This window comes from Myzus persicae, unplaced genomic scaffold (genome assembly GCF_001856785.1).
Source record: "Myzus persicae strain clone G006 unplaced genomic scaffold, MPER_G0061.0, whole genome shotgun sequence".
Classification (NCBI taxonomy): domain Eukaryota; kingdom Metazoa; phylum Arthropoda; class Insecta; order Hemiptera; family Aphididae; genus Myzus; species Myzus persicae.
Window position 1 is genome coordinate 209,007 of NW_019100471.1, and position 12,504 is coordinate 221,510.

The window sequence follows — 12,504 nt, forward strand, 5'->3', positions numbered from 1 at the left end:
TATCAGCATCTGATAACGCGGGCCCGGGCCGAAGCACGCCGTAAAATTCCAAAGAGAATAAACAGACTGACAACCCGCTCTTTTTTAATCAATACCACAGATACCTGTGTAAGGTACCTTCGACCAAGATAGTATAACATATATTTTCTATATACTCGAAGGTAGGTACAATCAAAGCTGGGCATTAACGAGTTAAAAATTAAAATTAAGTTAAAACGTTAAGTTAATATTAACTAAGTTAAATAACTAGTTACTTTTTTTTGAAACTAAATTTTAACTTAATAAGTTGATTTTTTTTTACAAATTTAACGTGTTAACATCAAGTTAATTATACACAGATTTCTTAAGATTAAGTTATATTTTAAATTTGATACAACCCATTGATTTATAACTTGATACCTTAAAGGAGCACACAACACAAATAAAAAAATTCTTTAAATTTTTTTTAAATGTTAAATTATTGTAGTTATGGTTATATGAAATGATTTTGTGAAGATACAATGTAAAAAAAAATATTACTTTAAGAGATATTAAGAGATATAGAATAACCGCGTGACGTCACTGGGCCGGAGTCATCGAATTGCCTATCTTATACGTGTAAAAATTCCTTGCTTCACACAACGATTTATCAACCTAAACATTTTCTTTTTAAAATTTAATTGACGTATAAATGTGTGGTTTTATATGTTTAAGACGATGCAAGAATCAGAATTTCAATATTTCAATATTTAGTTTTTTAAGTATTAAAAATCTTAAAACAGACATTTTGGTTAAACGGCGGACCCGTTTTTCGAACTCCGCGCACCGCTCGCCATGACATGCGGTTTAACCAAAATGTCTCTTTTAAGATTTTTAATACTTAAAAAACTAAACGTCATATTGAAATTCTGATTCTTGCATCGTCTTAAACATATAAAACCACACATTTAAACGTCAATTAAATTTTAAAAAGAAAATGTTTAGGTTGATAAATCGTTGTGTGAAGCGAGGAACTTTTACACGTAAAAGATAGGCAATTACGATGACTCCGGTCCAGTGACGTCACACGTCTTTTTTCAATTGCTCATAACTTTTTTGAATAATGTGAGTAGAAACGTAAAACCCATACCATTATCCTTAGAATTGAACATTCTTTCAAATAAAAAAAACTTATTTTCAGTGTTGTGTGCTCCTCTAAGAAATATTAGATATAAATATATAATATAAAATAAATGAAAAATGTATAATTAATAAATAATTAATCTAAATTTATATTTATATTTAGTCATATAATCGTATACGGGTCGCGACGTTCGTGTACTTAATTAGTTTTCTTGTAAACCAAGGCATAAATCAACCTAGTGACATTACTGACATTTGAACTCACACGCCACACATCCCGAGAAATACGTTATTACTTATTACCTGAAATTATTAAAATAACTCATGGGGAAAAAATTATTTCTGAAAATCTTTGTTAACGCTCCGATTCAAAATATTGAAGCTAATAGTAGAACTTGTATAATTTGTGTATTTACTATTTATACTATTTTAAATGCCCACCCTAAATCCTCAGTAATTATTGCGAAGTATCCTACATGGTTAGCCACGCATGGGTGCAGAAATCTAAACTTGACACAACTTTCAAATCTGTCATTCATTTTGTAAGTAAGTAAGTAACCTATTTTTCTTACTGATTCGAAAATAATTAAATTTATTATTAAGTTAATTTTAACTTAATTAATTTTTTTTATTAATTTTTTTTTAACTTAACAAAGTTATAAAAAATACTATAGTTAACTTTTAACTTAACTTAATTTTTTCTTATATTAACTTAACGAGTTAAAAAAAATCGTTAACTTGCCCAGCCTTGGATACAATAAACATAAAATATTTGTCGTATGTATCGGGGACTGGATGGCGGCCTTTTAAAACTTTTTTTTGCCAACCAGGAAGACATGTTATGTTCAATAATTATAATTAACCTAATCATCATAATTAAATATTATTATAAACCTGCAGTAATGTAATAACTTATGTGTCATGCATTGCATAACATTATGTTTGTTATAAAATAATAGTACAATATTTCAATCTTTTGACGGCTTTCAAATATTTATATGAATGTGTAAAATATAAGCTGGCCCACGAACTACAAAATATTGGACCACCAATAATAATATTAATAATTAACGGTCCGTTATTGCTTGCCACTGAGACCTCACCGTATAAAATACTATCATTCGGCCATGGGCTGCAGCTGCAGTCGTTAATCAAAAATCCAAAATGTCAATAGGTACTCTTGGTCGAGACTTTCAGACTTCTTTGTATCTCTATAAGATCTTATGCGCGTCTGGTACGTGATATTTTTATAGAAAACGAGTAAACACTTCTGACAATATTAAAAAATTGTATTTTATTATAATAATGTCAGTGTGTCGCTGCAGTGATTTAAAATGCATCATATAGATAATATACCTCACTAAAGTCTATAACGTTAATAAGTCAATACTTTTATGACGTTATATAAGCTCATTTCTAAAATATCGTTAGAATTAATTATTTTGACTAGTTATTTCCATAATAATGAAAAGCCCTGCCATTCACTTTAATAACAAAATCATTATAATTATATTTGATAAGGGATCTGACTAATAAACGCCGAGAGTCGCGCGACCGTGACTTAAGTGTTGACTACTCTGTTGAGTGTTCTGCCCGCGGGTTTATTCGTCGTCGTCTCTATAAATGTGAGCTCGACAGTTGTATAACACAGTTGCAGTCACGTTATCGCTTTACATTTGAGACGCGTTGTGAAAAAATGATGCTCAAAAACAACATGATGATAAATGATAATAATATTTCAATAATTATTATGGCGATGACGATGGGCGGCGGCAGCCGGCGACGACGCTTGTTTTGGCGCGGACCGTTGCCGCGGCGGTTACCTGGTTGTGACCGATCTACTGCCGCCGCGATGCTTTAATGGCTGCGGCCCTGGTAGGCCGACTCGCATTGCGCACAACAGCTGGTATGATCGACGCTGCCGTCGAACGTCACGCCGGGACGACGGACGCCGGCTCATGCGATCCCGATCCGGTGTTTCGCCTAAAGTATTTTATTGTATTTCATTTAGTACATTCCTAGTCGTTTTTGACGACAGTAGTTTTTACTTTATTTATTTATTTTAACGTTTAAATCATAACATATAATAATAATATTTATACAACGTTTATTTATTTAACTATCAATTCATTTTTGTTTAGATGATGGGTAAATCACTAATAGAATAAAAAAAAACAAATAACTTTGTAGGCTTGGAACTAGATTTTAAATTTTCACCCAGAGTATTTTTTTACGGAAGTTGCTTTTATGAAATCAGCTCCAAAGTCATTTAGGCTAGTATTATAAAAATAAGTATATATATGTATAGATAGTCGTGAGTTTTCCAACTTCCGGAATCGTTTGTAGTTTTTCGGAAGTGAGCGTTGTAGTGATGTATAGCCGTATACTAGGACATGTATAATATGATTATAAATAATAAAAATCCATCGTGAGTATATAGATAGTGCCACGGACGAGTTTACAGGCGAACTTAAGGTTTTTCTTCGAAAGTGTTACTCAAAATTTCCTTCTATTTACCTTATTATTTTAAGACTACACTTTAATTAATATGCGATACTATATTATATGAACGTTTAAAGTATTTTTCGGCCAACCACATTGTCGAGTTTGTCCTCCGTCAATCGCTATGTTGATACAACAGGTATATAATATGTAAAATAATATTCCTCTAAATACCTAACACTTATTATAGGTATTATATGTATATTTTTTTTATTAATCTTAATTATGTCGGCTGTTAGGATATTAAGCTAACATTACATTAACAATTTACATAATGTTTACATTTGCATAAGTTTGGCTTGGATAAAGTTATACAATACAACTATACAAGTTGTAGGTACCTTCATACAATTTAGATTTCAGTTTCCAAGTTAATGATATCAATGTTTTATAAGAGGTCGGGTTGAAGTTCTTCTTCTATAGTTGTGGTACCACCACGTACCTATGTGGCATGTGTTTACTGTTTATTTCTTCAGTCTTCGAAATTTTTACTGTCGATTAGAATATGTATGATTGTGTAATCCACACTCGCATGATTCACATATGGAAGAGTCGTTTGCTATGTTTTGTTTACCTTTATTAGTTTATTATTCAATTATTTATTTTATTATAAAGTGGGTAGTGTAAAATGTTTAAATGTAAACTATAATTTTATTATATTATGAATAGTAATATTGTATAAATAGTCTTATGTTTTATATGCAACGTTTTGAATTAAATTTTTTGATGTTTTAAGTACAACGAAAAAGAAAATTAATTTTATCTGCAATACCCAGTGCTGAACGGTGGCGTTTCGCTTTACCACCATATTCTTATATTATTATACCTTGTAGAGCTTCACCAATCCCCCTAAAAACACTATTTGTGCTTATGTCCGGGATACTAAATAATAAATATATCTAGAAACAAATCCATGATATTTTCAAAGGGTAAAATTTAAATATTTTTACCTAGTATAGGTACCCAGGTAAAAAGTAAAGAAAATATAGCACTATTTAGGTCTGCTGCATATATAATATAGTACCTACTACCTATAGGTTTGGACGAAACCGCACGTAATTGAGTAGAACATGTAATAGATGTGTTAAATTTAAATTGAATGATATATTATCATAATGCATACATACAATTTACAAAGAACGAGTTGAGAATGAATTGAAACAATCATATAATATTATTATGTATTTATGTCAGCCAATATTGACTATTTATGTATTATTAGTTATTACTATATTAGTTATAGGTACACGTAGGATGTAGCCACGTAGGTTGAACACATTTTTGACAAAAACATTGCATATTATTATGTTATAATTTTAATATTGTATATATGATCACAATATATTATTAAGACTGTCATTAACTTATACCTAAGTCAGAAATTATGAACCTGGATTGTAGTTAATAATATAGTTATAGGTTCAACTTATAGGTACCTATACGGTTATACGGCTATAAGGCTATACAATGTGTATCAGAAGGTTGACATGACTAATACAATAACTTTTTCATATGCCTAGTCAATATTTTAAAAATTGTTTTTTTTTTAATTATTTTATAAATACTTGATATATATTATATATATAAGTATAGTGTACATATTTTCATTTTTATTTCAATCTAATATTAAAGCTATACAACACTTACGAACGTAGATTCGCTTTACATATTATACGTTTTTTTAAGACGAAGATAAGCGACAACATAATATTTGTCATCGCAGTCTTATACTAATGTATTATAACTTGTGAAATTTCAATGTGTATAATATCAATTTTCATATCATATCGCATTATACACTATATCTGTGGTGAAGATAATTTGCCAAAGGTCAGTCCATACGTCTAAAAATATATATTTTATAGATGAGGAAACGAGGTACATCGTTTATTTTAAATTTAAATTACTTGGTAGAAATGTTTTCTTTTTAGATGACTAAAACTTATGATGGCTTAACAAATAACGTGTTTTCAATATTTAATATTTAAATGTGTGTTTCCAATAGCCTTGGAATGTTATAGACTATAGACGAAACAGTTATACATTTATAAAGTCTCAAGCAGAAATAGACTTATGTATGTCCGTGTGTGTGCGTACGTTTTTACCATTGCAATGTTTGTGGCAGTATCGTCCTTCAAAATACTACGGCAAAAATAATAAATAAAAACTTTGGCCAAAATAATGGGAAGTGTTAAATCCGAAAATTGAGTCTTCAATCATTTTTATTATCGCCCACTCGTGTTCCTCTATAGTTCGTCGATAAGATAGAAAAATATATACGATAAGATACACTCCCTTATTCTTGTTCGCCATTTTTTCCCCTCCTCTTTGTACACTCTCTTCGTCTTTCATTTCCACAACATACACACGGACGGTATAAAATGTCGTTTAATGAACAGAGAAAACCTTCTGACCGAAAGCACCTGTATATATAGTATATACGTGTGTGTGCGCGTGTCTGTGTGGCTGTGTTTACGGTTATTTTTTCTCTCATCCCTGTCTTTGTCGTTCTCTCTCTCTTTCTTTCACTGCCAAAAGTCCATCCATAAAACATTAGTTTCAACGAAAAGGCGCCCGGTGAAGGGAACTGCTAACTTATGGATACTGATGACTTCGCTCAATGAGCTCTACGGACCATATTTCAAAAAAAAAACCTATATACACACACACACATAAACAGAGTGCGGTGAAAGCTTCTACTTCACGTTTCTTTCCGCATGATAAACTGTCTGTATGACAAACACAACCGAACTTTTCCAAGTATCTGGTTGACGTTTTATGGGGTTAAAATAGCAAAAAGGGCGGTAGTTGCAGCCATGATATGTTTGTGTACTCGAAAACAAACGGAATAACTTCTTGGAGTCGCTTGTTGTTTATTTTTTAATTTCGTCCAATGGGTGGTCTGCCTGTTTGTACACGTGTTTTTATCAAAAGTAAAAAGTAATAACAGTATCTATATTGAAACTCGAAAGCATTGAACGATTTCAAATACAAATACCATGATACATTGAAGATATTATAAATATAATGTATAGTTAATTAACTACCAACCTATTACTCTTCAGTTCAATAGAAAATCTCAGAACGTTATCTCTGAAGGTTTTAGAAACTTAGTTTTGTAAACTCATTTTATATTTATTAATTATATGTTTGGGTTAGGTATATAACCTTTGTAAATTAATTTTGAATAACACTTGTATTTAATTATATTTAAAATGTTTAAAAATAAATGTCTATGGTTTCATAATATACTGCAGTCATTTAATAGATATAGTCTTATATAGCTGAATTATATAATAGTTCATCTAAATACTAATCCTTATAATAGATCTCAAATTATTATTTTCATAATAATTCAAATATTGTTCGAAATATACATGGCATGAATTATAGTTTGCTATCTTTGAAAAGTCATAAAATAAGTCCTAAAAATTTGTATTAGGTTCACTTGAATTCAGTTATTGCATAGCCTATGTACAGCATAAGAATTATAAATAATACTTATCTCTGTAGAAGATTTTTATTTTATATTTAATAATATATATATTTACAAATAATATGGTATTATTTGGTAGAGTTGGTACTCAAAAACAAAATCCTAATTAAAATCTAAAAACATGTAGTCTTATAAATTAAGCAATTATATTTTTAACTACCTATGTTAGTTTAACTTACCTACATGTTTTATGTGAGGTAAGTATATACTATCTAGTACCTACATGTCATTACGAGGAAGTCTTTTTATAGAGCCTTTATTTAATATAAAAGTTTTATTTTATGTTATTTGGGATGTATACCTGCGCTTGTAAACGTGTACACAAAGGTATTAAATACATTTATTATTAAATGCACGTGTAAAGCTAACAATGAAATCGTTTTGTTTATTATATACATTTTTCACGGTTTTAGTAACTACATTTTAACTTGATGCATATCCCCCCTCACACCACCCAAAAAATAAAACGGAAAAAATAAACTTTATTTTATGCTTCATGTCAACTGCTCCAACATAACACAATAAAAGTATAAATGTTCACGGTAGTAGTGACTATCCCCAGTAATCCACTATATACATTTTATTATCAGGCCACTTAGGGCAATAATTATACGAATTTCTCCAAAGAGGGTTTGTCGGTGTTTTTTTTTTTTTTAATTAATGCAAATGGATTCACCATATATAATCTATTATATTATTGTTCCACATTTCAGAGGTCAGTGTGTAATGACGGAAATGGAGACCCACGTCACACACCGGGCCGCCCTTGTCATCTTTTAACGGATATAAAAATAATTGTACTCGCAGTGAAGTATAAGTGTATAATAATAACTAATATATTATTATTACATATTTTAATACACGTGCATTTTTTTTAATCCAAAAACCATTCATCCACTGCAGTATCGCCGCTTAAAATTCCCATATTATATAATAATGTAGGTAAAACAATTACATATATAAGTATATAACACATATGTATATAAATATATAAACATATAGTATAATAATATAACTGCAGCTTAATATTCCATGTATATAATATTATAATAGTTGTAATTTATTATTTTAAATAATATTTAACAACAATAAAACGATAACGAATTCTGGGTTTTCAAATCTTCATCCTGGCCCGACGCTTAGCCGGTCCCGATTATACTATTATTATTATAACGCTTTTTTTTTATTGTATTTTATTTAATGCGCTTGTGAGTCCTTCGCTTGAAGTGCATATACTAGTGCGAGTGTCGGTGTGAGCTGCAAATCTGGCATCCGGGGGTGTTATCGAGACTCGTGTGTATGCAAATAGGCCCGCTTACATGAATTATATATATAGAGAAAACAGTGTTAATTTTCCCACGTATCGCCTTCATCCGATTATTAAATAAACACACGTATATATTATATACGTCAACAGAAAAGTGGGAGAGTGTGAGCTCGATTCCAGTTCGTTGGATTTTATGCATAAAATAAAAATAAACCCGGAAATCGAGTAGGTACCTATATTATACAGACTTGTTTTAGAGAACTCTATAGTATATTATAATGCTAAGGCATGAGCTATATTATATGTTAATAATATTAATAATAAAAAATAACCATTTTATAGATTTCAAAACAAAGTTCTCTGTAAAAACAGCTTTTAAATTGTCAATAAAAAAAATTATAAACCCCGCACTTGTGTATATAGGTGTGTTTTATTAAAACAAACATATTGTGACGCACATTACAATGAATAATAAATAATTACATTCGTTTTGATACACGTCGAGAAAAATATTCATTTGTGTTGTCTGCAATGATACGTTAAAAAAATTATATAATTTAAAATGCTTATAATTTATTTTATTATTATTTATTATTTTTGTTAATACATAATTCGCTATACATATAGTTTATAAACTATAAATACATTCAATGAAATAAATAATTATTTATTACCATTAATAATATTTCTATTCAATTTTTCAATTTAACCATTACTAAATTGAAGCCTCACACCACGGTATGGTAAGAATGTAAAAATGAGATATAATTTAGTTATTATTAAACCTTGTATTGGTTTTTTGTGCACATTTTTAATTCCAGATATTAAACTAGGAATAAAATATATTTCCGTTTATTCAACTATATTTACTTTATACCAACGTTAAATCAAATACGTAAAATCTGCAATATAAATGAATAAGTCGATGTTTCTAAAGTGAAATAGAAAATTTCAATTTCAAATAATTGTTTTACCTACATTTAGACTTTGTATACTTATATACTATGTATATTATCAGAATAAAATACACTCGAAAAATCTAGAGGGTATAATATACCTCTATCCATCTACAGTTCACTGCATAGAATAGTTTAGGGTCTTTTTTTATATTTAACGCCTACATTATAAAATTAAAATGCAAAAATATTATAGTATGATACCATATATTTTGTGATTAAGTAAACCAACATAATTTTTTCTGTAAAAGTCTAACGGTAAAATGTTACTTTCTATAAAAAAAATTGCACTTACTATTTACTATTTAGGTACCTACAGTTACAGTAATTGTATAGAAATGAAGTAAAAATTCGAAATTACAACCTTATACCACGAGTTATGAAGTACTTGAGAACTGAAGGTGGAAAAATACCTAACGCATGGGAAATGGTACGCGAATGGCCGGGGCGGGTGTATATACTTGGCACCTAATTAATATATTTTTTGGCCTTTCTTTCGGACCGCGTACTTAACCTAGTATATATAAATACATATATATATATATATATATATATGTAAAGTAGGTACCTAGTATATATATTATGTATAAATTATATTGCAGCCAACCACACGAACTAAATAATTACGTTTTAATCGAACCCTCATGCTGGCAATGTGTATATATATATAATAGAGTGGTGTAGTAATAGTAATTAACACGCGCGTTTTGACAGCCATAATCTGTCTTGGGCTATGGGAACAAAAAATGTGTGTTTGCATTATATTCGAAACTGGAAAAACGAATCGGCCTTGAGTAATTTTTATTCTATTTCAACAGAAACCGTGCGTATATACATTTCTACGCCACAGACGTGGTGTGAGAGTTCTTATGAAGAAAAAAAAAAAATAAAAATAAAAACACGATGATGGTTATCTGGATATAGTGAGCGACCTTTATGTCGTTAATCATTTTCGGACGCCGGTAATTATTGCGGAATTCGCATTGTATGCGTAGTAGAATGACTTGCGATGACGGGGGCAAAAGGAAATGGCCGAGCAGGAAAAGTCTTGTGCTCGTACATAATATAATATACCTATGAGCACCTACCTATGTTACAGTAGTGCTGATTATATAACAATATTCAGGAAATCAAAAATGTTCTTTTGTCGACTGTCGTACGCACAATGCAATTTTGTCCTCATGCATATCTGTCGCAATAATATTGATCGCATGCACGACTTTTAGTCGGATTGAATTTTTCATTATAAACATTGTATATACCTATTCCCTTACATACATTTAAATTATGAGAGCCAATTCGCGAGTAGGTACGGGGTAGTGCCGGTATGGCCGTATCCTACGGTTTTTATTTTATTGCGGTAAGCCTCCACATTTTACTACTCATACATATTATAATTGGTAAAATGTGATTTGTGAACTAAAAGATGGTTATATTTCAATCGCTAATCGTTTGATAGCACATTTTGAATAGATTTTTATTGGAAAACAAATATTAAAGTTGACAATTAACGTGGTGAGACATTATAACACGTATGGTTATACCTACTGTATAAGCGTCACACCTATATAATCAAATAATAACAAATTGTGCGTTGTGTTAAAAATGTACAGTCGTGTATAGTGAGACGAATAGTTTGATGTATAATATGAATAGTATTATAATAGGTATATGCACACACGATGAAATCTCAACGACAAAAGTATTGATGGCATCGACAGCGTTGCAGGTATATGTTATGACTTATGAATAAGAGAATATCACTTGGAAACCACTCTCTGTCGTCCTTTCGAATTTATTTTTCAAAGTAAAATATATAGCTTTACACTATTTCCAACAAGTATATATTAAGTATCAACCTGTTTATAAAAGTTTTCCACGAAATCGGTTTAGACGCGGATACATAGAACTTTTGGAAAGGTACCTGTGTGTGCACCGGGCAGGAGGGTATAGGAAAGGTATATCCACTCGTATTGGATTTACGCGGCAAAAACTGAAAGTATCTAAAGTACTCTCATTTTTGTCACCTATCTTCCCGCCTCAACCCACTATATTGTCATCATTTCCGTGTACCCATACGTATTTCTGTATACCGGACACATGCATAATTTATGTCCTCCGTATCCGGTGTGTGTGTGTGCGTGACTTGTGATGTGTGTCTTTTCATTCTCCCGACCTCGACTATACATGCCTTTGCGTGTTTATCCCAAACTACGTGGGACGTTTTTCCTTTTTCATGCTACATATATTCCTTACACTTTACACAGTGATACCTATATAATCTGAAATTTATCTAATGTACCTGGTATCTACTACTTAGATCATCTGATATAGCCTGCTGCAGTTCATAAATTATATCAAAACGGCATTTTTACGGACGTCGTTTTTGCTTGTGTTTATAAATACAGATTGTAAATTCTCATAAATAAAAAAAAACTTTACTCGCTTTTAATATAATATTATATGTATCACATAATAGGTACCTATATACACATGTTAAATGATTTTAGATTCAGCACCTATGTGAGTAAATCGCATACGCATTTGAAGGGTTGATTCCGATTAAGGTTGTTTGTCGTTTGATGCTGAAACAGTATCTTGCTCAGCTAAATTCTCAAATTATCCATCTATTTTGATTTAGTTGGCTTCAATAGGAGGTTAAAATAACAACAATTACTAGTCATTTCAAATAATATTATATAAGTAATTGGATTTGATTTTATATCCGGTAGTAGTAAAATCTACATCGATAGGTTTATTTTTAAAGGACACAGCTTTTCTGTGCGATCACTATCTTAGGTTCGTCCATATAAGAACTATCCTTGGACGCCGGTTACTCCTACAGCTCCCATAACCTATAACAACTATCAACTTCAAAAATTCACAATATTATACAATGTTGTAGGTATATTATTGGAATATTTTAATCAGATTTCGTGCAGAATATCGCGCATGGAAACGAGCGTTTTTTCCGTTTATTTTTTGCATATACCAATCCACTTTTTTCAGGAAGAGTATACTATAATACATGCTATATACTAACCCATATATTACATCAGACGCGAAGGGAACTCTTTCTCAGATTTCGATAATATTTTACAACATGGGACGGTAAAACAATATAATACGAGTATTATAGTTTAATAATATTGTCGTCTTAGCCTGCCCCCCCCCCTCTGAAG

At 30.5% G+C, this 12,504-nt stretch overlaps 1 long non-coding RNA gene across 2 annotated transcripts in view; it reads left to right on the top strand.

The window, feature by feature from the left end:
- The first annotated feature begins 8,997 nt into the window (after positions 1-8,997).
- Positions 8,998-12,504, top strand: part of LOC111026490 — a 28,831-nt gene continuing 25,324 nt past the window's right edge. Inside the window, exon 1 of one of the 2 annotated variants that reach the window (XR_002603705.1) lies at positions 8,998-9,104. This is a non-coding gene — a long non-coding RNA (uncharacterized LOC111026490). Of the gene's footprint in view, positions 9,110-12,504 lie in introns of both variants that reach the window. The other variant, XR_002603706.1, reaches the window with a different exon arrangement.